We start from the raw sequence: 27,555 nt of genomic DNA, 5'->3' as shown, positions 1-27,555 counted from the left end.
GAACTTCTGGGTTCTGGACCCATAATTGGAGAGTGTAGTTACGACCCCGGCGGGGCTGCTTTCTGATGCTGTGTCAAACTGGAGGCTCCCTAATTGGTTTCTCCTCTCTTAAGGCAGTTTCTCTCCCCCAAAAACATGGTGTATTTTATAAAGAAGTAAAAAATCCTGGGGCCCTTGTTCATAATTCTCTTGACCATCAGTTTGGTTCATGTTAGGAACTATCTTTATTTATAGACTTAGAGGTAAAATGGATCTCAAAATTTTTCTCTAGTTTCATTTTGAAGCTCTCCAAGCATTTAACCCAAATAGCCCATTCAAGGGTCTTGCTTTCATATTGGTCTTAATGCCTTGTCAAAGTCAATTAACATCTCTTAAGTACCTTGGGAAGCTGAAAGTCCTAAGACCCCTTTCACAAGCAGTGACTGACTACCTACTGTATTTTTTAAAATAAATTAGAGTCCTCTGTCCTTTAGCTTTTACGATTTGTTTTCCTTAAGACTGTAGGCTGCCGTTTGATGAAATTAGTGGAAGGGAAAAGGTCAATTTGGCCAAAAGTGTCACAAATTAAGCCCTGAAGCAATCTCTTTATCCACCTGGAGATAGAAAACCATACCTGCCTCCCTGTGATTTCCTGGGTTCATTCCTGGGATTCATTTTCCCAGGCTATGATCTTTGGAAACGTAAGATTTTACAGTGTTAACTTGGGAACAAAATTATTACTAAAAATGGGTTTCTAGTAATTTATTTTTAAATCACTTTTAAATACCATGTGTCTCATTAGAGTAGGACATGCTTAGGTGCATGGATGTAGCTTACAGGCCTCCCAGAAAGGACAATAATGAGTCAAGGATCGATTATACACCACTACACGATGGGTGCTATGGACCAGAGATTCCAAAAGATACTGTCTGTTAAGCCCAGGGTCTAACTGCAAGGCGTGGAGCTTGGGTGGGTGGGAAAAGAACAAGAAAGGAAAGATGTGAAAAAATAAATAAAATCACTGAGGCATAGACTGATGCCAAATGTTAACCAAGAACAGTTAGAAACCCTTTCAAGGAAAGAGTTTCTGGTTGGGGTCGGCAAAGATGTCGGGAAGCAGGTGTGCTTGCCCTGGACTTTGAGCAGGTGATGGCACTACTGAGATGGTGATGCTGAGATGGAGGAAGAGGAGGAGGATGTTACGGGTTCTCTAGTTTTAGCACTTTGGGAGGCCGAGGCAGGCGGATCACAAGGTCAGAAGATCAAGACCATCCTGACCAACATGATGAAACCCTGTCTCTACTAAAAATACAAAAATTAGCCGGGCATGGCGGCGTGTGCCTGTAGTCCCAGCTACTTGGGAGACTGAGGCAGGAGAATTGCTTGAACCCCGGAGGCGGAGGCTGCAGTGAGCCAAGATTGCGCCACTGCACTCCAGCCTGGGCAACAGAGTGAGACTTCATCTCAAAACAAAACAAAACAAAACAAAACCTTGGTAAATCTGACCATTATGTGTCCTGGGGTTACTCTTCTCGAGTAGTATCTTTGTGGTATTCTCTGTATTTCCTCAATTTGAATGTTGGCCTGAAAAGAATGGGAAACAGAGGTTCCTAGGAGTTAAAGAACTTACCTGCTGTCACAAAACTAAGTGTCAGTGTTAGAATTCTAGTTCAGATGTATCTGATTCCAGGGTCTTGCTTTTAACCCTCTCTGTGAATGTATCTATCGGGGTCTTGAAATAGACATATTCAAATGTGTAATTTGAAGAGAGTTAAGTAAAATGACTATCCACAAAGATGAATAGGCACAGTATAGAGAAACCATCATAGCACAGTGCCCCTGGGCTGATGATGGGATGAGGGGAATTACTGCCTTTGAGCATAATGGTCAGGGGAAGGCGCTATTACAGGAATCCAGAGAGAGAGCCTTGTGGAGCTCCTTGTTCCCCAGCTAGAGCCATGACCTGCAGGTGAGGGACACCCTGCTCATGAAGACGCAGAGAGGGAGGGGAGCAGGGGAACCAACAGCCAACCCCAACCCTGTCCCCAGTCTCCTGCTAGTGCTTGCATGGGCTGAACCTAACCAGAAGTCAGAGGGTCCAAAACATGAGGGATGCTCTCCATACAGGTCAGGTGAGCCTCCCAGGGCTCGCCTGGGAGAGGTGGGGAAGAACAGGGTGGGGAAGGTGGAAGGCAGGTCAAAAGGGCCCAACACAAAACATCCAGTACAGTCTATAATAGCCAATGGGTCATTCACTTCCAGACCTTTTCATCAGCACATGAGGAAAAGTCCCAGAGAACTCAGCTGTGCATGTGGTTTATTTTTGTTCAGAACTGTTTCAGTTGTCTCCCCTAGAGGTAGGGACCACAGAGACGGAAGGGCAAGGCCACTGTCGTCAGGACAGGCATAGACAGCCTGTGCTTCCTTCCCACCACTGTCGCTATAGGCTACAGTCTAGCCTATTCCATATTTATTCGGCACAGCCTGGAAAGGAAGTGGATTAACCTGACATGAACTCTGAGGGTTTTGGCTCGGGAGCCCCTTCTAAAGATGGTGGCTGGGATCTTTGGGCTCTCAAGTTAGTAGACTTCACAGTGGCCTACAGGGCCCTACACAATCAGGATGCTCACCACTCTGGCCTCACCTCTTACTAGAATCTCCCTCCGCCAGCCACAGTGGCTTCCTTGGTGGTCCTGGAACCTACCAGCCATGTTCTCACTGGCTGTTCCCTCTGCCTGGAACACTTAGGGCCAGATGCCCACACAACCTACTCCTCATCTTGAAGTGTGTGCTCAAATGTCCTCCACTCACAAGACTGGCCCTGCCCACCCTACTTAAACTGCACCACAGGCCCCCCCACAACATGCACCCTACCCTGCTCCATTTCTTCTGTAATAAATTGCATATACTACCTTCCAAAATATGATACAATTTTCACTACTTTTTAAGTGTATTGTATATTCTGTGTTTCCACCCTCTAGAATATGAGCTCCCTGAGGGCAGGAATATCTTTCTCTTTTGTTCACTCATGTATTCCCAGTGCCTTGAACATACTGTCTGACACATAGAGGGAATCAATATTTATTAAATGAATGAATGAATGAATGAGATTCTCAAGCACCTAAAGATGGTTTGACCCCTATCTCCTAGACCTCTCTGTTCACCAGCACTTATCTGCCAAGGATCTTTCCCAGAATACATCGATCACCAGTATTGCCAATACCTTGTGGTCAAAGTGATCAGTTTCTCCTTGTGCTTCACCTTGGAGAGGAAATGTACTCGCCACTTTGGTTCTGTGTCAAAATTAAATGGCAACCTTGGCTGATTTTGCTTCCCCGCAGAGGTTATTTCTTAGTCGTAAAGAGAACATTCTATCCTTGAGAAAAATAATATTTTTGCCACCTTCAGCTTGAAAATGGCTATTTGATATGGCTCACGTGCATCTCTATCAGCGGCCGCTGGAAAAGCTTAGGTTGAGAGGATCTGAGAAAGACTCGTCGCGTTGTCAGAGGGAAGCTGACCATAAGGCAGAATGAGTTTACAATAACTTATTTACCTGTCCAAATCCTTCATATCACATTAAAGCTTTCCCCTGCTACCCGGGACTCTGGAGTGCTAAGAGGAAAAAGGAAAATCAATTGATAATGATATATTCGGTTTAAAAAAATATATTGATTCCCAGGTAATGACAGTCGTGCGTTTTGCAGTGGGGGATGCCATTTCCCGTTGTGAAGATGGCTTTCTCATAGATTACATTTGAAAGAAGGAACCAGGAGTAGCTCTGCCTCCCCGTAATAGATAGCCTCTTTCTCCTAGGTATTAAATCTATAATTTAAAAAAAAAAAAAAATTCTCCCCAGGGAACCTATTCTTTGCCTCCTCAAGGTCTTCTTGCCCATTGTGTGAAAAAAGTAATGATTTGTTTTTGTAATTCTAGAGTTTGTGTCCTTTTCAGTATTAGATTAAAGACTTAAATTTTTTCTTTTTCCCCATTGCTGGAGTTTCTTAGTTTGGATTAGATGGAAGACAATACCATTGTTCTCTCTGTTATTCAGTGTCAATGGCTCAATGGTGGGGATTAGGGCTGTGTGTATTCGGAGGATGGGCGGGGGATGCCTCATATCTGCCACTCGGAGTACTCTGCTACCCACTTCGCCCCACTTTGCATGTGCTGGCAGAGTTTGTGCACAGCCTGTGTGAGATAATCCACAGTATGCAACTCAGCATCGGGGATATCTGAGGCAGAGACTAGCATCCAGTTAGTGTGGGGACCACCCAGGATGCTGGAATTCAAAAGACATCTTTTTGCAAAAAAAAAAAAAAAGAAAAGAAAAAAATTAGACCTTTTCCCCACCCCTACCCCACTGTTTTTCCCTCTCTTTCTAGACTATCTGGCTTCCTGGTGATGCTCACGCTTTGCTAAGTGTTGGCGGCCATCGAGGTTTTCGCATCCTGGGGACGAATCCTGAGCTTGCCAGAGACGGGCGGCGCAAGGTAGGTCTCTGCTTAGCTCACCTGGAAATAAGAAAGGCATCAGACCTGAGCATAGCCAGCTCTCTCCTCTCATGCTAAATGTGTGGGGGAAGGGAAGAAAGTACAGTAGGTCCCCTCGCCCTCTTCCTCAGTGCGATTTTACCACAGGCGTGTGTGATCAACTGGTACTGGGGCTTAGCTAAGCCATTTTAGCCTCAGTCCTCCTAGAATCAACCAAAGAGAGTATCTATGACTCTTTTTGTTGTTGTCTAGCCCAGGCTGGAGCGCAGTGGCGCAATCTTGGCTCACTGCAACCTCTGCCTCTGGGTTCAAGTGATCCTTCCACCTCAGCCTGCCAAGTAGCTGGGACTACAGGCATGTGCTATCACGACTGGCTATCACGTGTGCTATCACGACATGGTTTCACCATGTTGGCCAGGCTGGTCTCCAACTCCTGACCTCAAGTGATCTACCCGCTTCGGCCTCCCAAAGCGCTGTGATTGCAGGCGTGAGCCACCGTGCCCCATCAGAGAATCTCTGTGACAGTTCCTTGCTTACCTGGGTCTTGGCTTTCCCCAGGAGGTTAGATCTAGGGATGGCCAGCAACTAGATGACCTTTAACCTCCTTAAAAACTGTAATTAAGTTTTATAATTAAGTTTTGGTATTAAAATGTATTATTAAATATCATGAAAATATTATTTATTCATTATAAAGGGATTTTAAAGGATAGTAGCTAAAAGTATATAAATGACTTATAATCCTGTTCCCCAGAGATAACCATTTTAGTGTTTCTTTCCAAGCTTTTTCTTATGCACATACGTAAACAGTGCACACAGTATCTGACTGTGGGTACTGTTTGGGGGGCATGTTATTTAGATTCCACAATGTATCAAGCCATTTTGTATGTCAGTAAATAGAAATCTATATCACCATTTTTACAGACTGTCTACTCTGTGGATATAATAGCATACATGATTCACTTAATGCCCTAATGATGGACATTTAGCATATTTTAAATATTTCACTATTACAAATAACAGCACAACAAACATTGTTGCATATGTATCTGCATAGTCATTTGATTACTTCTTTGGCTTAAATTTTTAGAGTCCTGGCTTAAACTTTTGACTCCAGGTTCTCCAAGCAGGATCAGGCAGCCAGAAATGCGGGGGAACCTGGCCTGCCTTGGGAGGGCACAATCTTATGAACAGAATCCGTGATCTGGGATCTGCTTTAGCTCCCACCAGGCAGGCCAGGAATGTGCCTGCAGAGGCAAGGAGGCCTGGAGCTGGAGTTGACAACGTTCGCCACATTTCATGCTACCGAAGGGACAGGAGCTGGGCCTGGAATGAAGCAGGCTGGAGGGCAGAGGAGTGGGCTCTCAGATCCAGGACAGTGGAGGCCCAGCTGGCCCAGCCTTGTATGTCCTTGTGGGACTTGAGCCTTTAGAAGTACAGGCTGCGTCTGCATAACACACAGGGCCTAGTGCTGGGTGAGCACAGGCCGTAGCAGCCCCGGGACTGCTGTATTCTCAGCGGCCCACCCTCATGCCCTCTGACCGGTGGCCTCCTGGCCTCTGCCTTGGACCAAACTCCAGCTTCCCTCTGCAGCAGGGGCAGAACATCAGACCAACAAGGCTCCTGCCACGTCCAGATTCTCTGCTGGTCAGAGAGCTTTCTCTTTGGACTCAGAGACAGTGAGGTTGGGGATGGCTGTCCCCTGCCAGAACCCTTGCACAGAGAGGAGAAAATATGGCTTTGGAATCTCAGGCTCGGCCTAGCCTTGGTTGTCAGCAGGAAGTGGGAGAAGGCTCTGGGCTGGGCCAGGATCAGCCACTGAAATGGAAGGTTCCCCACCCTGTGACCCCACAGTGCATCCAGACTTCAGCCTCCTAGCAGCCCAGTGGGGGCAGCCAGAGGAGAGATGGGTTCCTGACCTAGGGAGCTGGTGGGCTGTTGGCACACGCTCATGGCACCACTGGTGGGTGACAGCTGTCCTTGCTAGCGATATCGCCGGCACTGGGGAATCCTTTGCCTCCACGCCTCCTGTTGGGTCAGAGAAGGGGAGTTGGAAAACAAGACAGCGAAGCGTCGGTTTGGCAGCCATGGCATCCCCGCTTCTACACGGGGCAAAGAAAAGATTGAGGACATATTCTTCACAGAAGCCAGCTCTCCTTGGATGCACCTGTGAGTTTGGCGAGAGTGAAGGGAACAGAGACACCCCAGGGCAGTGGGTTTTGGTTTCTTAAATGTTGACCCTTAGTTTGGGGTCTAATCTTCCCTGCTGCTGATGTAGGGTGGCACATGGCTCTTGTTCTCTTGTTCGTCCTGAGCTCTGGCAATCATGTACTTTAGGTTGGGGAGGGACTTTGAGGGCAGTTTCACCAGGCATAGCTGGTAAGATGCACCCTATGTGGGCCTCTATCTCTGTGCCCCCAGACCAGGATCCCTGTTGTGAACTCAAGTCTGTCTTCCCTAGCACTCGGCCAGTTCCTGGAGGATGGGAATCATACCTGATCTGTCTCTGTGTTCCGCTCCCTCTGCCACTCATACCAGTACCTGATGAGCTCTCAGTAAACAAATCACCGCGTGCAGCTGGGACTGTGCCTGGGAGTGCCCGCAACATGCAGCCTGGTGCTGGTTGTGCCCTCCCCTCACATGCAGGAGTCCTATTGATTTCCAAGATGATAGGAAGGTTCCGAGGCCCCTAGATGGTTCTGTGACCCCTGGGGATCAGTGGAAGCAGCTATCAGTTTACTGCGGAAACTGGGCCAGCTCACAGGGTCCTGTGTAACCTGCTACAAAACAGGCCAGTTCAAGAGCCATGTGTGGAGGGCTGCGCTCTGCTTTTCTGTGGTTTGGTGTAAATCACCCAAATAAGTAAGAAGGCCATACTGGAACCAGCTAGGAGGAGTGAAATCTGATACCTGCACTGCAGGAAAGAGGGGTGGGGGGAGTTGAGCTGAGGACTCAGTTTGCGCAGAGCCCAAGGCTGAGCCAAGAATGGCATTAGCAGACACCTCGGGCTCTGGAGGTGGTGAAGGGCAGTGCTGATCGTCACTGGTGCTGGAGCCACCCTGGGCAGCATCCCCTGCCTCCATCATTGAGACCGTCTCAGTACTGTCTGTCCAGGCCGTTTGTCCCCCTGCCCTCAGCAAACGAAATGCCCTAGATGCCGCCTGTGTCTTTGGAGGAGGTTGCAAATGTCTCCGGAGCTAACGGCAGTTAGAGAACACCATGTGCCATGTCCTGGGCTTCCACACCCCCCGCCTTTACTTCCCCCAGTCCATCCTGCAGGCGTCCTCTCTGACCGCACTCCCCTGCCCGCTGCGTGCCTTCCCTCCCTCGTGCCATGGACAGCCTTACTTCCTGAGCTCTCCCCTTGTCCACTCCCCTCTTGGCCTCCGTGGTGTCCACCTCAAGGAGGGACCTGCAGGCAGACATCTCACTGCTGCTCCAGCCGACACAGACACTCTGCTGCCCCCTTGTCTTCTGGCTGTACCTGCTTTCCCTGGCCCACTCTGGGGACCTCTGCAGCCCCTTCTTCAAATAGGTACGTGGGCGCTCACACCCCTGAAAAGGCCGTGTGACCACACCCACTAGCTGGGGCCCAGATCCCTCAACAGAACCTCAGCCGAACCCTCAGATCTACACAGGCATCATTTGGGATTCTGGTCCGTTCCCTGCCTGGTGCCCTGCAGCTGCTCTGCACCTTTCCATCAACAGGGCTGCAGACCCCCAGCCTGCGCTGTCCACCTCGGTGTCAGCAAGTGGCCTCTCCTCCTGCTTCCTGTCCATCTTGCTCGTGTGAGCTGCTGTCCTCCAGCTCCACCGCCTCCTCCTGCCAGGAAGGGAAGCTGTTGGTGCCACAGGCTTTCCTTGGCTCCCTGTATCCCCAGCCCTCCCTCCACTCCCTCTGCTTCAGCTGTTCCCAGACTTGACTCCCAGATGGCACCTCTGTCCTAAGGTCCGGACCATTTCTCCAGTGGCTCATGCGTAGCAGATCCCTGCTGTCTGATTCACATATCAGACTCCACCTGTCCAAAACAAAGCTGCTTCCTTGCTCTCCAAGGAAGCCTTGTACTCGTACTGTCTCAGCCCTCCTCCCTCCCTCCCTTAGCCATGCATCTGCTTCTCCTTTGCCTTAGGCTGCTCACCTTCCTTCCTGGACCTTGAGCTCACTGAGGACAGGGATCATCCTCTTTTCTCTACAAGCCCAGCACAGGGCCCTGTTCATGCATATCTCTTGGGATTAGATTACTTTATTCAGTTCAGAGATTACAGAACCACCGACAGTGTGTCCTCATAGGCAGCGTGGTGGCAGGGAACCTGGGACTGGAGGCAAGCTCTGGATTCTAGTCCCAAATCTACCTCTAACTCTGGGAAAGCCCTATAAAACCTTCTGAGCCTCAGTCTTCCGAGCTGTAAAACGGGAATAACCACGGCCTTCCCATGTCTCAGGACCTTGAAAGGTGACAAGGGAGGAATGGTGCCACCAGGGCCAGCAGTTCTTAGCCCTTGGTGCACATTGACCGGAGTGCTTTAAGAATTACAGATGGCCCGGGCGTGGTGGCTCACACCTGTAATCCCAGCACTTTGGGAGGCCGAGGTGGGCGGATCACTTGAGGCCAGGAGTTCAGGACCAGCCTGGCCAACATGGTGAAACCCCATCTCTACTATAAATAAAAAAATTAGCCGGGCATGGTGACACACGCCTGTAGTCCCAGGTACTCGGGAGGCTGAGGCAGGAGAGTTGCTTGAAACTGGGAGGCGGAGGTTGCAGTGAGCTGAGATCGCGCCACTGCACCACTCCAGCCTAGGTGACAGAGGAAGATTCTGTCTCAAAAAAAAAAAAAAAACAACTACAGATGCCTGGGTCCTTCCCCCAGATATTCTGATTGCTCTCATGAGGATATCAGTGTGTTTTAAAACCTTAACCACTACGTTCAACTCCTAGGTGTTATTACCAAGTTCCTGAATTCTATGGCTTGAGGAACTGAGATGGGAGTTACAAAGAGTTTGCAAAACAATATTCCTGGATGATGTGTAATTCGTCTCATCTTTCAGATCCTTTAAAATCTACCCGCTGGATCAAGCCATCCAAAAGCTGGGTACCTTGGCTATGTTGTACTATGTTCATCTTGCGCCACCCCACATGAACTCTACGGGCTGTTAGAATATCTGCTGCCCTCCATCCAGGTCACAACAGTGCACCCTCGTTTAGGATTCTGTGGCAGTTCATGTTTATCCTGTCACTTGTGACTCCTTTGCTGGGACCCTTGGGAGAGGTGTCTCTGATTCCACCACAGACATATTCTTCTCCCGAGCCACCGTCATAGGATCTCATGGACCCACAAATCATGTTGTAACAGATTTGCCTCTTCCAAGCTCTCGAAACGGTAACTCTCAACTCTGGCTGCCTATGACATCACCCAGGGAGATTTTTTAAATTCTCATACCCAGGCTACATACCAGATCTGTGAGATCACAGTCAGTCTCTGGGAGGTGGATCCAGGCATCTGGATTTTTGTAAAGCTCCCCAGGTGGTTCTGATGGGTGTGGCCAAGGTCATCAGAAGCACTGCCAAGCCTGGAGGCAGATTTGTGGCCCACCTGTAGCCTGTGTATGGCATTTTCTAAATACGGTTTCATGTAGGCAACATTCCCTCCTCCGTTTCCTGCTCCTACACTTGTGATTCTCTCTCCTACTTTTGATTTATGGTGTCTTAATGTATCCTTTTAAGTCCCCTGCAATCCTTTCTGGAACTTAGCAAAGTGAAAACAAATAGAGTAGAAAGGTTCCTGCTTTTCTCTGGCTGGGATCTGGGCACAGCTCCCACCCCAGTCAGCCCTCGCTGGAAAGAGGGTAGGAGCCTCCTGTTTCCCCAGCCACAGTAGCTGGTCAGCAGCCTCGTTCTGTAACCCCACAATGGGGAATTGTAGCTAGTTCTGCCAAGAGCCCTCCAAGATCCCGTAGAAGAGGCTGGTTTGGGCTGAGAGCGGTGGCTGACGCCTGTAATCCCAGCACTTTGAGAGGCCGAGGCAGGCAGATCATCCGAGGTCAGGAGTTCGAGACCAGCCTGACTGACATGGCGAAACCCTGTCTCTACTAGAAAATACAAAGATCAGCCAGGCGTGGTGGCACATGCCTGTAATCCCAACTGTTTGGGAGGCTGAGGCAGGAGAATTGCTTGAACCCGGGAGGCAGAGGTTGCAGTGAGCTGAGATCACACCACTGCACTGCAACCTGGGTGACAGGTTTAAAAAAAAAAAAAGAAGAGGCTGGTTTGGTTCACAGCATCTGAGTGCTGAGACTGGGCTGGGGGGAGATCAGAGATGGCTAACGATGGTCACCAAAGTGCCACCCAGTTCAGTATTGTGGAAGGCCATGCCCCCCTTTTGCATCTTCCTTGTCTGCTGCACTGAGTCCCATGCTAAACAGCAGTCAGAGATTGTCAATAAAAGGCTGGAGATGCCCGGGGATGGACTCTTTCCCCAGTCCTGAAAGCCAGGGAGCTGAGGATAGCATGCACATGGGCAGTTTCTCTTAGTGAATGGAGGGTGAGATGGAGGGGCGCACAGCCGTCCAGTCTAGCTACAGAAGCTTGTTTGGCACCTGGGCTAGAAATAGCTTCTCCACAAACCTCAGAGTTTATTTTTACGGCAAAATTTGATTTTCTAAGCGGCCTGTCTCCTTGCTTACCTCGCACCTGCTCAGGTGGCTGCAGCTGCCAGGAACAGTGGTGAGTTTGTGTCCTCCGTGAGGGCACCTGGCCAAGGAGACACGGGTGCTGACCCCCAGCCTGTGCTCTGGGAGTGTCGCTGTGCCCTTGAGAGTTCAGAGAGAGGAGTGCCTCTTTCTAACTTGCACAAAAACATCCATCGGGGAAAGCACCATGTGTGCATCCTGCTCAGGGAAAGCACTGTGTGTGCATACATTGAGTGACCATGCTCTGAAATTGATGGACTTCTCTCCTGTAGGGATGATCTCATTTACTCATACTCAGAGGCCACTCAGAAAGATGTTTAAGCTTTTGTCTTCTAATCGTAAATTTCTCCTCTCTGCCTCCAACTCCACCCCTGTCTCTCTCTCTTACAACAGGACAAATAGTGCCAGGAGTACTGGGGACTACAGGATGAATACCCAGCACATGGTGAAACAAAAGAGTGTTGCAACACTCACTCATTCATTCATTCATTCATTCATCACTTACTGGTAGTCACATTGTACATTGTCCTAGGTCTGGGATCCAGAGAGGTCAGACTTTGGCCCTGCCTGCAAGGAGCTCTCAGTCTGGTGGGGCAGCAAGTACATACGAATTCTTACATGATTAATGCGATCAATTCTTATGTGGCAAATATGTGATAAATGCAGCAAAAAGAATGTATACCAAGTGCTATGGAAGAGCAACTCATTTACTCAACTTAGTGAGCATCTACTATAATGCTAGGCATTGTTGTAGGCACCGGGGCTATCACAGTGACCATATGAGATAAAAACCCCTGACCCAGAGCACACACTTGAGGGGGTGAGAATATTCAGCAACTAGCTTAGTTTGATCAAAACCACAGGCTTCAAAGAAGAGGTGACTTAAAGCTGGAAATTGAAATCTATGCATTTATATGTGTGTGTGCAGGGAACACTAGGCAATGGGAACAGCTTGTGTAAAAGCCTGAAGATATAAAAAGACCAAAGATATCAGAGCAAAAATGCTAAGGGAAACCTAAGAATTGGGAGACACAGCCTTGAATGCCATGCTAACCCTCCCAAGGTCACTGTCTCATATAATGGGGATGTAGCTGAAAGCTCACAGGGCATTGGCCAGAGCCACCCTCACAGCTAGGTTCCATGTGGACTCCCTGACCCCAAAACAGAGACTCCTTGGCAACTCCCACTCCAACTCCAATTTGTTGGAACCTCTAAGGCTAAAGATAGATGATTTATGTTACCTCCTTCTGTGACCTAGTGCTTTTAGGTTGCAAAGTGTTTTCACAGCTTCCTCTCCTGGATCATGGGAGGGACTCTAGGAGGTAGACAAAAAAGGGTTCTTGTTGCCATTTATTGTACCAAGGAGCAAACCAAAGCCCAGAGAGGTCTAGTATCTTGCTCAAGGTCACACAGCCCATCAGGCAGAGCAGAAACTAGAGTCCCTGTGTCCTGGTTCCTGATACAACCCAGGGGCCCTTCTTGTTCCCATATCAGCTGCCACTCCTTATTTTGAAGCCTAAAAAGCTCTGAGCAAGTATCAATCACATGCCTGCCTGCCTCCCACGACCATTAGTGCAGCACATACGACGTGTCAAGCCAGGCATGGACCATCTGCTGGGCTGCAATGTGGTCCCAACCCCCACTCAGGAAGAGAACTGAAGGAGTCACGTATGGGCTGCCCTTCTTCCCACCCACCATGACCCAAGAGGCCTAAAGACCATGAGTCGACCAGACCCAGGCTGTCACCCTCCTGAGCCAAGTGGAACAGGTCACAGAATGACCATCGCAGGCTGGAGACCCCTCCACTTGCTCCTAGACCACCTGGAGGCCATTCATGACAGCCACCAATACCTATTTTCACCCTTTCTTGTAAGCAGGCTGGTTGTGAAGAGAATGGGGAGATTTCAGCCTCACACACAGAGCCTGAGCTCACCTGTGGAAGACAGACGTAGCCTAGCAGTCCTCACGGGCCACCCTTGATGTGTTGCAACTCATTTAGATAAAAGCGTCTGGCTCGTAAGGTAGCAGCAACAGCAAAAATCATTGGAAGCACATTTCTGCTTTTACAAAGTAACCTAGTAACAGCACAGGAGGCCAACAATTAACCCGGCACTCCGTTCTCTAGGTACACAGGCAGGTGCTGAAAGTGGAAAACGGAAGTCAGAACACAGAGACGTTCTGTCCAGGCCCTTCTGGGATCAGCACTCTGGGATGTGGGATGGCCCCGCCAGCCGGAGAGCCACGCCCCTGCCATTAGCACAGAGAGGAGGTGTCCTCCCTCTCCATCTCAGAATAAACAGTGTGATTATTTATTTAGCACCAGTTCAAGGCTTTCTGAAATGCATTCGCGGTGCTCTGACATCTTGCGCAGGTCCTCCCTGAACTACCACTGCTGCCTCTGTGGATCAGATAAAGGAAATCTGGCCTGCACCAGTCTTTGCTGGGCTCTTGCTACCATCTCTGCAGACTCCTGTTCTCCCTGACCTACCTGAGTGTTCATATCCCACCTTGGGGCACTTGGTCCTGCTGAGCGAGTCTTCCAGAAGCGCCTCTCCCATCCCTACCTATCTCCTGGCTAAGAGCTCCAGGGCCGCCCCCGAGGGAATTCTCTCTCCTCTGATGCCATTATGCCATTTCTCTCCCTGGCACCCTTGTAGTACTTGCTGCTTCCTGGTTCCGGTGTGGTCCTGTCACTGTCCAGTATGCCCAAGGCTCATTCCCACCCCCAGTACTGAGGGCAGCCTGCAGAGCCAAACACCCTACACAGGCTGAAAAGGAATTGATGAATGGAAAAAGTCAGTTCCCACGGCCTCTGGCTGTGCTCCTGGCCCCTCAGCCCCACATCCTCAGATCACAGAACTCTCTCAGGAGACTACCGGGAGTCTTTGGTGGCAGGGACTGTCTCAGTCAGTGTGTCTCAGTCACAAAGCCTGGCACAAAGAAGGCTCTCAAATGTTTCTGAGATAAATGAATGATCTAAAGTGGCTCCTTTAACCTGTCTAAATTGTGTGTGAAAGGAGCCAGCCACACCCATCAAGGCAGCTAACAGCTGCCCATGTTAGGGCAGAGGGTGATGCACTGACCCTGCTCTCCCAAGGCCACTGCCCCTGGGGACATGGTGCACCCAGCCAGAGCCCTCCTTCCCACTGTTCCAAGCATAGTCCATGGCCCAGGAGGAAGCTAGGCCTCCCAGATCTTGCTAGAACCCAGGCTTTCAGTATGCTCAACATTGCATTCAAGCCATGTTTAGAAAGGTATGTTCCATATTCAGAGGGTCCTCACGGCCTTTGTTCATTCATTCAGGCAACAGCAAGCAGCAGAAAGTAAATAGTCACAAGCACAGCTGCTAGACTGCTTTGGTCCTAACCCCAGCCCTGCCCCTTTCCAGCTGTGCAACCTCTGGGCACAGTCCTTAACCTCCCTGTGCCTCAGTTTCTTCATGTGCAAAACAGAGATTTTCATAAAATTTTCTGGTGGTTGTAAGGACTAAATGAGTTAACATAATAAAGTGCCTAGAATAGTGCATAAGACATGTACAAGGCTTTGCTCTTATTATTCTAAAAGACTAGGACCTGGCTGAGTCATGGACTTAATTCATACCTTCTTTGAGCCCAAATGCATCTTCAAGGAAGGTGTCGGCGTGCCCACCTCCCACCCTCACCTGTCAGTCATCCTGCAGCCTTCGCTTGCTGAATGCATCCAGTCGTAGGGGATGTCTGTCTGTTCCCAGAGAGGTGGCCCTCCTTGGCCCACCAGATCCCAGACAGCCACTGGGCTGCATCCTATTCCAGTTCTCCATAGGCCACAGCAGAGGGTCCTGGGGCCCGTCCCACTTACTTCTGGTAGGGAATCTCCAAGCACCTATCACAGCCCCATTTCATTTAGCCCCTCACCCCATGAAAAGGATCTGAACTCCTGCTCAGCACACAGTGTCCAGCAGCCCAAACCTGGACAGTGATGAATGGGCCATCCGAGATGCTGGGGCTTATCCCTCCCACGATTGCCACTGACAGGCTTTGAGACCCAGAAGCATGTCCTTGCCCCTCTTTGGATCTTGTTGTTTTTATCTGCATCATGAGGGGACTGGATTTATGATTGATCCCCAAGGACCAGTCAGGTTCTGTCCCTAGAAGTGATGCTCTGGATGGGGCCATGTGGGGGCTTCTGGGACTCCACCACAATTAGCACTGTGGCCTCAGAAGTTATGTCAGCATGTCCTTGGGGCATCTGTCATTAACAATTATGAAGTCATTATCTGGTAAATAATTCATAACCCGAGAGATGGGATAAGCTGCCAATAAACAATAATCCATTTAGAATGAGGCTTGATGAGGCCGAGCACAGCTGCGGAATTGCAGCCACCTCCTGGAGGGCAGCTCCCTGCTCACCTCTGGTGTCAACAGGGCCCATCCTTAGGGCCCTGCTCAGGCCACACCTCCTCCCTGAAGCCCTCCTTCACCACTCCTGACCAAAGGCATCACCCCTCCCCTGAGCTCAGGCATGACTGAGTCTGTGAACCCAGTGAGGGCTGGCCAAGTGCCCAAGGCTGTGCTAAGCAACTTGCGTGCACTTTCTCATGGAATCCTCCCAGCGGCCTTAGGGCTGTAGCTACTGTTGTTATCTCCTGTACCGAGAAGTAAACTGAGGTTTAGAGACTAAATAACTTATCCAAGGTCGCTGATCTAGAAAGCCCAGGTCTGGAGTTCACATCTGTATGATGTGAGAGCTCTCACTCTTAGCCAGGGTGTCCCACTCCCTCGTGCGAGCAGCTGTACCTCTTGTCATTTGTCCAGGCTTTATTTCTGTGTGACCTTTGTCTCTCCAGCAAGACTGTGAGCCCTAGATGGGTCCCAGGAGGTGCTTCCCAGAGGCCATAGAGCAGAGCGTCTCCTTGCTGGCTGGCTACTTAATGTTGTAATGAGGCTTCTAGTGGTGTTTGGAGGCCAAACCAAGGACGCTGGAGAGAGGGGCAGGAGGGGACGTCTTCTGCACATGCTACCTGAATTTCCATCTTCTAATAGGCCTATTGCATTTTTCCTGCCCAAGGGACACTTTGCAGCCTCTGGCTATACCCCCTGAAAGTACTCCGTCCTGGGGAAGAAGTTCTTTGCTCAGATGCTGGGAACCCTGGCTGCATGGGTTGGTCATTAGGACTGGGTTAGCTCTGCCAAGAGCTCCTCCTCTCCTGCCATGCCATCACCTGCCATCAAGGCCAGCAGCCCACCCTGTATCATCTGCAGGACCTGCCCCCAGTGCCCCAGGCTAGAAGGCGTCCTCAGGGGTGTCCCACTCCCCCTGCTAAAAGGCTCCATTCTTTTTTCTCCTGGGTAGGGGCACCACAGACATTGTTGGCCCCTGTTTTATAACCAGCCTTTCAAGGCCCATAGTCATGAAGGTCCCTGTTTTTTCTTCTCAGGGAAAAACAGAACTGCCCTGAGTTGCAAGTGTCAAGGAACAGGGTGGAGTTTCTAGATGTTGAACCTGTAATTGTCACACATCTGGAATGTTGCACAAACCTCTGCAGCTGGGCCGTGTGGTGGGAGAAGCCACAGTGGCTCGGTGCATGCTTATTCCTCAATAACCACAGTAACCAGCCTGAGGGGAGGCCCCTTCTAGCCTTTTAACCTCCTGCGGCCAGCGATGTGGTCAGGACTGGCAGATGCGTGGCAAGACAATGGGTCACTTGCTGCTTTCTAGAACAGCTGCAAACAACTGGAATCTTCCCATCTCCTTTGAACAGAATTGCCTCACGGGAGGCACTGGCCCCGTCTTATTTGTCAGGCAGCCTTCGCAATAACACACCTCCTGCCCCTGGCCTGAGCTCCTTGCTTTCAGGATTGGGGAAAGATTCCACCCCTGGGCGCCCCTGGCCTTTTGCTGACAATCTCCACCTGCTATTCAGCATGGGGCTGAGGAGTAGACATGGAAGGCAGAGAGGGGGGCCCAGCTACTGCCAGCCTGGACTGAATGATGCTCTGGCAGCCATCTCTGGGCATCCCCCATCTCCCGCTCAGTCTCGTCTCAGCACTCAGATGCTGGGAACCAGACCAGCCTCTACTATGGGGCCTTGGAGGGCTCTTGGCAGAACTGGCTACAATTCCCCATTGTGGGATTACAGAATGAGACCGTGACCCAGCTCCTGTGTCTAGGGAAGGGGAGGCCTGATGGGTGGGAGCTGTGCCCAGGTCCGAGCCAGAGAAAAGCAGGAAGGTTTTCTATTTTCTCTATTCTACTTGTTTTCACCTCATTGAGTTCTAGGAAGAATTGCAGGAGATTTAAAAGGACACATTAAGACATCATAAATCAAAAGGAGGAGACAGAATCACAAGTGTAGGAGCAGGGAGTGTCGCCTACAAAAAACCACATCTAGAAAGTCCCACAGATGGGCCACAAGTGGGCCACACATTTTCCTCCAGGCTTGGCAGTGCCTCTGACCTTGGCTGTTCATTGGAATTGCCTGGGCATTCTGGTGACTAATGCAAAGCCATCTACCTCTTGCTTACCCCCAAAGAAGAAGGGACCACATCCTAAATCTGTATTAAGGGTCTTGCTTTTATTCTCAGACTTGGCCGGTCCCAGGGAGGTTGGGATGCTCTCGCTTCTGGGGTGGCTACTACAGCCCACCAGGACAGGACTTTGCATGCCTTGGTTGTGGACAGATTGACAGAAAATAAAAGTATTGTTTAGGGAAGGGAGGGGTAGTTTCCAACCCCAGCAATAAAGGAATGAGAGAAACTGGTGTTTATCACAAAGCAGAGAACATGGCGTTTCCGTGGGCTCTAACAATCTGACATCCTCAAGGAAGGATGGGTCTGTGACTGTGGGTCGACTTGGAAGGTGCCCTCCTGTTCCCCAGCGGGGTGCTGAGTGATGTGCTGGGAGGAAGGGCCTACCCGCGAGCCTGGTTGGTCCTTCTACAGAAAGCCCTGGGGATGGATTGTCTCTGACACTAAAGCCTCTTCCCCAAGGTCTCCAGGGAAAGAAATTCCATCAGCTTCCAGAGTCCCTATTCCGGTGCTCCTGCAGGCTTTTCTTCTATCTGACCTGAATCTCCCTTGCTGCAATTTAAGCCCATTTTCCCTTGTTTTGTTTTGAGTGGAAATGGAGAAGAGCTTGTCCCCAGCTGCCTCCGAAAGCAGGGTGAGTCAGAAGTCCTTGCGTACCTCCTGCCACGCTGAAGCATTCTCAGAAACCTGCGCTATTGAATCTGTCCTCATGAAAGCCTCCCAAGAGAACCAGCTTCGCATTAATGCATGAGACAAGGCTCCACTCTGGGATGGGGGCAAGGTGGTGGCAGGGCCCTTCCTGCAGGGATGGCACTAGATGGCCCCGAGTGAATGTGCCTGGCCCCTGCAACAGCTGGGGAGAGGGGCATGTGAACGGATCAGCACCTCACAGTGAAACTTGCATGCGTGGAGTCTGGTCAGGGAGCTGGGTGGGGCAGGCGGTGCCCACACCAAGGAGGAGGTGCCCACATCAGGTCCTAAGGGAGAGGAGGAGGTGGCTGGGGAAAGAGGAAGTCCTCTCAGGCGGGTACCAGGAGACTCCTTGTCCACTCTAGGTTCCACATTTGCGTTTGAAAAAACAGTCTTCTTATCTATACTCCCCTCGCTCTAGTGTTGGCAATGGATTGTTTCCCCGCCTGCCTCAGCTGATGTTGAATGGAAAGATCATTCACTTATTTCATGAGTGCGCACTGGGGGAGCCTCCGTGGGCGAGGATGCGCGTGCAGGCACATACATTCTCTGGAGGATTCTTTTGGCCTCTTGATCTCCCAGACCACTAGGTTTCTGTCTTGTTTTTGTGCCTTTTTACTTCTGGGAACAAAAAACCCCCAGTTGTTTCTGCTAAAGATAAGCTATTTTGTAGGCCATTGAAGCCAATTCCTGGAAGAGTTGGGTTGGTGGTTAAAAAAAAAAAATCTGATTGGAAAGCAGTAGATCACAGCAGCTAAGTGACTGAGTTTAAAAAGCAATGATGCTGAGTGGTCCTGACAACACTCGGACAGCACACAGTGAATACAAGAGAAGAATTTTTATATTTCCTAGGCCAGTGGAATTAAAACCTTCCTACTCTGCAGGATAAATGGAGAGAAACCGAATCTCTTTTTCCTAAGCAGTTATCTAAGTGTGATACTTAGATGTGAGCAAGGTAATTAGGCTTTATTTTTTTCCATTGCTTGGTCAAAAGCCCCCTTCTCAAACTACTTGGCTCCAATACCATGGGGGAAAAAACCCACCTACATTGATTGGATTTAAATAATGGAATTGCCATTAATATCTTTCATAAAAGATGATTGATTTCTGACTTTGGATTTATGGAAAGTTGGGGCTTGTAAAAGTGAACAGAGTAGCAGTCATTCAGTATTAATGCTGGTTCATACCCCTCCCTCCTCAGGGCTGGTTAAATGGATGGCTCCCAACCTAAACCCCCCCATGCCAGCTGCTAGGTCACAGGGATCTCTGGAGGGTGTAACGGGCAGCCCTGGGCCCATCCAGTTGCCAGCTGTGGTGGTCCAGGAGGCTGGGCTGAACCCTAGCCCTCTTTCCTTCTTTACATCAGATTTTTTTTTACCTAATATGATTTTTTTTTATTTTACTTTAAGTTCTGGGATGCATGTGCAGAACATGCAGGTTTGTTACACAGGTATACATGTGCCATGGTGGTTTGCTGCACCTATCAACCCATCATCTAGGTTTTAAGCCCTGCATGCGTTAGGTATATGTCCTAATGCTCTCCCTCCCCTTTCCCCCAACTCTATATCAGATTCTAGTATGAAACTCCGTGCTCCAGCCCCTAGGGACACCAGCAGCTTCCACCTGTGCTCTGTGGAAGCTCACTGCCCCTCATAGGATGGAGGACCACTGATGACCCAGAGAGGCCCTCTGCAGGCGGGTGGGTATGTGAATGACACAGCCTCTGAGCTCTGCTCTCCTACGCCTGGGAGCTCAGATGGACTGGCCTTTAGTACAGGGACCTGCGCGAATGTGGTCTGGTGGTTCAGTATGAGTTCCTGTAGTGATGGCTTTCTCCTGCTTGGGAAAAGGCAGAGGGAAGGCCTAGGCACACCAGCAAACCAGTAGCAGGGCCGTGTGTGGCTTCAGGTGCCTGGGGGGCTGAGGGGTATGAATCGGGTCTCAGGGCTTATAGCTCCCATGCATGCAAGCCTTCCACCGCTGGGCCAGCAGCTCTGCTCCTGCTCCTCTTGCCCTCAGGTAGCTGCCCCTTTCATCCCTGTCCCAGCAGTGGGAATCCCATATCACTGTCTTCCAGCCCTCCGGGTGCTGCTGATCTCCTGTTCCTCAGCTCTATGCTGGAGCCTCCCAGATCCATCCCTAGGGATTGGTCCTGTTGACATGGCTGTCCACTGTCCCTCCCTCCAGATGCCGCTCAGGTGCCGTGCGACCTCGCTGAACTCCATGTTCCCTCAAGCTACCTCCTCCTCCCATGTCCCCCACCTCTGGAAATGGCAACACCATCTGCCCAGTCCCCTAGTTAGAAACCTGAGAGTGCGTCTCGCCTCCACGTACTACAGGCTGTCAGCTCTGCCTCCTAACCATCCCTCCCACCCTTCCTTCCCCTCCATCCCCACTGCTCTTGACTTCCTTCAGCAGACCCTCACCAACTGGCACCTGAGCAGCCACCATGGGCTCCCTGCCTCCACCTTTTTCCCTCCAGTTCCTCTGGTACACTAGCCCCAGCGGGAGCTCTAGGATGCAGATCACACGTCCAGCCTCCCCAGACCCTGGAGGCCAAGTTCCAGACACCTGTGCTGAAAGCACACCACCCACGATCACACTCTGAGACCTCGTGCCACTGTGCCTCTTCCACATGGTCTCCTCAACATGGGATGCTATTCCCATGGCCCTCTCTGGACTGGCCCCCTTGACCTCCTCCCAAGGCTGAACCAACCATTCATTCCTCCTTGCACACTGTTCATGCCTCTAGTGCAGAAGGGGAAATTAACCTGTGAGGGCCTGATCTGTTAGACCGGTTTGGGGCTGCTGGTCTTGTTCACCCCCACTTCTGAAAACCCCTGCACCCACCCCCAGCCCTTGCTGTTTGATAGCAGTCACGTGGCCCACCCTCCAGCCTCAGCTTACTGGACGAGGGGCAGATACCTGGCTTCAGGCTACTCTTCCATTGGCTGGCAGCAACACAGGCCTGGTGGGCCGTGACTTTAAGAAATTAGCTGGAGCATCAGATTAAATCTCCTTTTCAATGGGAAGTAAGGGAATTAAGAACCAGAGAGTTCCATTTGGCGCTGGGTCGTTTAGCCTGATGCTTATATGAATATAAGAAAAGCATGATTTTTCTGAGGCTCTGTGCAAAACAGAGTTGAGTCTCAAAGGCTGGTTGGGAAGGAAGGAAAAAGGGAGGTGATATCCTTAGGGAAGGGGTTTGCAGAGCAAGACAGACAGAGCTAGTCCTGGCTGGTCCTGAACCTCCTCTTTTTTTTGCCCATCGGCTGGGTTCCTTGAAGGCCCTCCTTACCGTAGCCTCACGATACTACGATGCAGCCCACAGGAAAAGCACGGGTGTCTGAGCCCAAAAGCCGGAACTCAAGTCCGGCCTCTCTCCGTTGCAGCTGTATAACCTTGGGCAAATTACTTTCATCTCTCTCTCATCTGCAACAGTGGAAATATTCCAGGATCTAATGGGCAGTTGGACGAGATGATGTTCCAGCTCCGTTCGTGCTCTAACATCTCACAGCCCTGTCGTCTTTGCCCTGCCTCCCGCACAGGAATGACGTAAGGTAGAGCACTTCACAAGCCTGGCCAGCTCAGTGTTTGCCCCAACCTGTTCTTGCAAATAGCATTGCCCTTTCCTGTTAGCACAGCTCCCAGGGGGCCTCTAGGAGCTTTTGCTTCTCTGCTTGCTGTTTAAGAGGGATTTATGCCATGGCCAGGCAGGCCAGGATGTTCATGCACCCCCAATAGCAGCTTTATCTAATGAGGATGAGATGCTTACACATATTTTCATTTTTTAAAAAATCAGCTATTAATTTGTCAGAATTATTCATATTTTACTGATGATATTTTCCATGTATCTAATCAGGGAGCTCATGAATAGAAATGAAACTATTTAAATACAGAGATGGTGTACATTGTACGATCTTGTTTTCTCAAGCTGTTTCATAAAGCAGTGAATACATTTATTTCTTCTAAAAACAGGTTTTGCAATCATCAAAAACTATTTTTTAAATCTTTGATTAAATATGACTCTATTCGAATATGCTAAATCTCTGGGAGCGGGGTGGGCATGTGTGTGTGAGTGTGTGTTTGTGCGCGCATGTGTGTGCATGTGTATGTATGTTTATGCATGTGTGTCTGTGTCTGTGTGTCCGTGTGGTCACTTGAAGAAGTACATTGTTTTCTGGCCTTCTCCATAGGGACAGGAGACTTTTTCTTTTAGTGAGAAAAATGGAAAACACATTTTGGGTCAAATATTTAGGATGGATAGATGGCAAAGTAAAAGCACAAATTGAAATTGAGCTGAGTAATATTGGAGATAATTATTTGTACAGTGTAGACTTTGAAACTGCTCAAAATTCCAGCAGCACTTACCTACACTGAAACAGGTTTAGAATCATTAAACAAAGCCAGATATTAAATATACTACTGCTATCTCTCGAAACATTAGCAAGTAATGTAAAACACATGGCATCTACTCAATGGAAAATCTGAGAATACAAATTATAATAGTTGTCTTATAAGACCTCTGGGAAGCTTGAACTAAATTGCTTAATTCCATTAATAACAAACTATTACTCTAGCTATTAAAGTAACATAAGGTAATAGAGATCATGTCGAGAGATTGTACTGAGGCTCTTTCTTCACCTAGCACAAATTTATTCAGGGGCATTGATAGATTTTAATTGACTATGGCAACTGAATAGCAACAAAGGAAATTGAATGTCTTTTGAAAAGCTCCACGTTTTGTAGAAGCAAATAGCAACACCAAAATGAAGGTCTGGGAGGCTGGGTCAGACAGGGAAGGGCGCTGGGAACATTTCCACCAGCAGCTCCTCCATGGAGATGCTTTCCTGTGACCTTAAGGAAACGCTTCCTGGGAACAGGCACGCCACAGGCCCAAGCATCTTTTTCAGCTGCATGCAGTCCAAGTGGAAAGGCAACCAATCCAGGCTGCTCTAAAAGCACGTGCTTTGTCGTGAATATCCATCAGGCACGTTTCCAAGATATAGGACTGCAGGGACCTTCATGCAAACTGCCGAAGCCTCTCTGGAGAGTTCTGAGAACAGGATTTGTTTTGGCCCAAAGGCTTGGCCAATGGCATGAGTGACCCCCAACCCCCAATCATGATTCTGGGGCTGAGGATCATGAAAGACCCCCTCGGCTTCCGTCTGGTCCAGGATGGATTCTGGTGACCCGTCACCTAGTTTTCTCTCCCACTTCTTGGTCCTCTCCCTGCTTTCCGGGCTCCTTCTGTCTTCTTTCCACACACCCAGTTGCCATCAGCGTATCTGTCGTGCGTCTCACACTGGCCTTGCACTATTGCAGTATCCTGGTCTTGATGAAGCGACAGTGCTCCTTTCGTCTCCGTAAGCCAATCTCTCCTTCCCACTCACCCAGCCCCAAGCACCTGGGCCTTCAGTGCTGCCTCAGTGCCTCTGTTGGAAGGAAATCTCTTTTATTTTATTTATTTCTATGAGTATTTTACTTATTTTTTGGAGACGGAGTCTTGAACTCCTGGCCTCAAGCAATTTTCACATCTCAGTCTCCCAGAGTGCTGGGATCACAGGCGTGCATCACTGTACCTGGCTGGAAACCCCGTTTTTAAGGGAAATGGTAAAAGATGTGAGGGCCTGCAGGAGGTGGTCCCTGTAGTGACGTTCTAGGAGGTGCCTCTGTGGGCTGTCAGGGAGGTGACAGGGAAGTCAATGGAGCCCCCCAGTCCTGGTGCCCATGCCATGCTTTTTGGTGAGGCGGGTCCAGGTCATTGCCCCTACCTGGCTCTGGGACACATGATAATTTTGCAGCAGAGGTGTTGAGGTTGTGTCTTCTGATGTTTGGCTGGACATTCCCATTTGTTTTCATGAATGTCTGAAATGTCATCTCACTTAAACCAGTACAATACTCTTTATCTTCTGCCCTGGGTGGCAGTGGGTATAACAGTCAACCCTGCCATGTCCCCTGGGACTCAGGACATTCTCCCAGCCCCCATTGGTCCCAGCTTCTCTCCAGGACATCACAGAGGAGCTCTGGGGTCAAGCCTGCACCATACCTACCTCCACTGTACCCACAGCTCCAGCGAGAGTGACGGCCCCTCCTGGCATCGTGTCAGGGCCAGGGCTCCGGGTGTGACACCCCAGAACGGGCTCCGGCTCATGGCTGTGGACGCCTACCTTGTTGGCACTGGGAGAGCCTAATCCCGCCACGACTGTAGCATGCGCATGTGTTTGAAAACCTCCTTGGCAGGCAGGACCTCCTAATTTTTTCCACTTCTTGTGATTAGCGTTGCAGACTAATCCTAGCACCAGACTCAACACCAGCTGTTCTTCCCCCACTGCTTGTTTTTACTTATGAACCAAATCCTGGAGTTGCTGCCGAATTGGCCAGCCCCGCTCTGCTCCTCCCTCAGCCCGAGCTGCAGCCAGTCACCTATGGCATGACCTCAGATGAGCTGTCTTTTCAACATGGCCACCCGTGTGTCCTTCACACTGCCCGGACGGCACTGCTCAGTCTCAGGGGGCACGAGAGGGGCTCACTGGGTTCCAAAGAGGACTCCGGCTTACCCGCTGCAGCAGTGGGATATCAGCTGTTCCTGGAGCCAAACTGATCTTAGAAATTTGGTTTTGCATCCTTAGACACCAGACAGCCCTGGATACCACTTATAATTTTTTATGTAATATGGTATTTTCAGAATAAGATATGTAACATTTAGATAAGTTGTATGACAACAATGAAATGAACACACATGATCCATCCCACCTCTGAACTTAAGAGCTGAAACATCACCAGACTATTGAAACTGCCTGTTTTCCTGCTCCATTCATTCCAGGTCCTCTTAAATTTGGAAAGAGGTATGCAGAAAGAGCACAGCCCTGGTACCTCCTCCCTCTCCCCCATCCTGCTCCCACCGGAAAGATATGTTTTCCCCCAAAAAGGGTACCCCGCCAGTGTGCAGCAGCAGCACCCCCTCTAACCTTCAGCAGGGCCAGCGGTGGAGGGAGGGGACGCAGTGCAGCCTGGGCAGGAAGCAAGGCCTCAGTGGCCTCCAGATCTGCAAGAGGGGCCAGAGCTGCCCTAGGGGGCCCAGGGACCACCGCTGTCTCTGCTTCGGAAATTTCTCTGGCATGCTTCCTCTTCCCCTGACTTCTGTGGCAATGCTTGGGGGAAAGTTAATTACTGAATGCAGACCCAAGGACTCAGACTTCTGCATCCATACATACCATCCATTTGCATTTCTGTGAGAGTCTCTCACATACCTGGAAGGCCCTAAAAACAAATCAGGGAGTGTGGCATATGGGACATTTGCCCTCCAAACACTGCAGCGTCAAGAAGAATTGCAATTGTCAGAAATATCATATTCCTGTCAAAAGCACATGAAATCAGTTCTGTAAATTGAGAAACATAAGTCACAGTTATATTTGTTCTGCAACCATGTAAGAATCACGAGTTTCTCCTAGGGTAGGAAAAAAAAAAAAAACCAACTACGAGCCCTTTAGAATGACTTAATGTCCAATCATAGCCACCTTTACCAGGCAGTGCTGTTTCTGTTGGCATGAGATTTCTGACTGCCTTCAGTCGGTGGGTATTTCCGCTGGGTTGGTTGCTTTCTTGGCAACTGCGATTACTTGAAAACGGGATGAAAGTAAGTGACTCCTTTTTTGTTTTCCTCCTTGGCAGTCTCTCTGTGGTTTTGTGGCTGCCCATGTGGTTCTCTTTCCTTCCTCTGTCCCTCCATGACTAGAGCACCACAGCAGGGAGCCGAGGGTTTCCTGGGGTTGGGCAGTCACTCAGCCCCTCCCTCTAGCAGTGCACGTGCTCTGGAGTTCCACATACCTGGACCCTGTTACCCCGTTTTAGTTGCACAGGACTGCTGGGGGAGATGGTGCAATAATCATTTGGTCAAGGTGAGCCAAGCCTCCTTTGGGCCGAGCACGGAGATCACAGAAATGGACTCCAACTCACCTCCACCCAGAGAGGCAGGGCCAAGCCTAAAGGTTTTGTAGGGATTTAGGGAAGGGAGGGAGCAAAGGGCTGGGAGAGCCAGGGAAGGTTCATTAGCCCAGGAGCATCTTTCCCTGCCTCCTAAAGGAATATAGCCTTAAGCTCTTTGGAGGAGAGGGGAATATTCCAGCTGGGCCGAGAGAGGCTGGCCTGAGGCTGGTGTGTGCATGTGACCTGAGGGGCACTGAGCTGTGAGCTGGAGGTGTCGAGTGGGCCTCAGCACTGAAGTCGGGAAACCAACCGATGCCGTTCTGAAAGACAGCCTGTATTGCAGGAGCGCCGGGTAGAGAGTATTCAAGGAGACAGAGATCTGTCTGGAACTACGAGAAGGGCTGACTCAAGATTTCTGGCCAGAATCCTAGGATTTTTCTTTTTTAATTTAAGGTGTGCAGCACAATGTTTTGATAAACTTATACATAGTGAAATGGTTATTATAGTTAAGTGAATTAACATATCCATCATCTCACCTAGTTACCCTTTTCTGTGTGTGATAAAAGCACCAAAATCTACTCATAGCAAACTTCCAGCATACAATATAATATTATCCTATACACTGACAGTGAACACCATCCTATTCATATATTGGGCAGGGTAGGTTTGTTTGTTTTGGATGTGGAACTCATCACCAGGAAAGCAGGCAAGAATTCCCCGAAAATCAAGAAGTCTGAGATTTGAGCAGCAGTAAATCTGTTTTCTCTGAAGTGCCGGTGTAGACTCCATTCTGCTGTCTCTACCTTGGCCTCCATACCGAGTGGGCTGGAGGCTGCGGCACCAGTGAGGTGCCCTGACATCCAGCTGGCTGTGACAAATCAGAACAAACACCCGACCGGGCAGGAGACTACTACCTGGGGGCCTCGCCCTGCCCTCCCTGCCAAGCAGGGAGCTCCAGGCCTTTGGGGCCAAGGGAAGCCCCTCCGCTGAGGCTCAGGAAGGCTTTCGGGGTTGGGGAGCAGACTGGAAGAACTTAGTCCTGCCCTGACCAACACCCAGCTTTCTCAGTGCCTTCGTTAGGACATTTAGGAAGGTCGGGGCTTCCTTCCACACTGAGAACTCTGCAGTAATGCAGATGTCCTATACTGTGCTGGCAAGTGCTGTTGAACACTTAGAATGTGGCACGTGTGACTGGGGAACTAAATTTTGAATTCTATTTAAGCTAAATTAATGTTAATTGAAATAGTCACATTGACGAGTAGCTACCATAT

General features: G+C 49.8%; 1 protein-coding gene across 3 annotated transcripts in view; it reads left to right on the top strand.

The window, feature by feature from the left end:
* Window positions 1–27,555, top strand: part of KLHL29 (kelch like family member 29) — a 322,364-nt gene that overhangs the window by 85,046 nt on the left and 209,763 nt on the right. For 2 of the 3 annotated variants that reach the window (XM_031008275.3, XM_055377529.2), the window contains exon 2: window positions 4,365–4,472. The exons of the other annotated variant lie outside the window; for it this stretch is intronic. The gene's annotated coding sequence lies outside the window, so the exon portion shown is untranslated. The remainder of the gene's footprint in view (window positions 1–4,364; window positions 4,473–27,555) is intronic. 3 annotated transcript variants of the gene reach the window in all.

Source organism: Gorilla gorilla, chromosome 12, assembly GCF_029281585.2.
Source record: "Gorilla gorilla gorilla isolate KB3781 chromosome 12, NHGRI_mGorGor1-v2.1_pri, whole genome shotgun sequence".
Classification (NCBI taxonomy): domain Eukaryota; kingdom Metazoa; phylum Chordata; class Mammalia; order Primates; family Hominidae; genus Gorilla; species Gorilla gorilla.
Note: the sequence above shows the minus strand (reverse complement) of the source record. Positions and strands in the feature narration are given on the sequence as shown.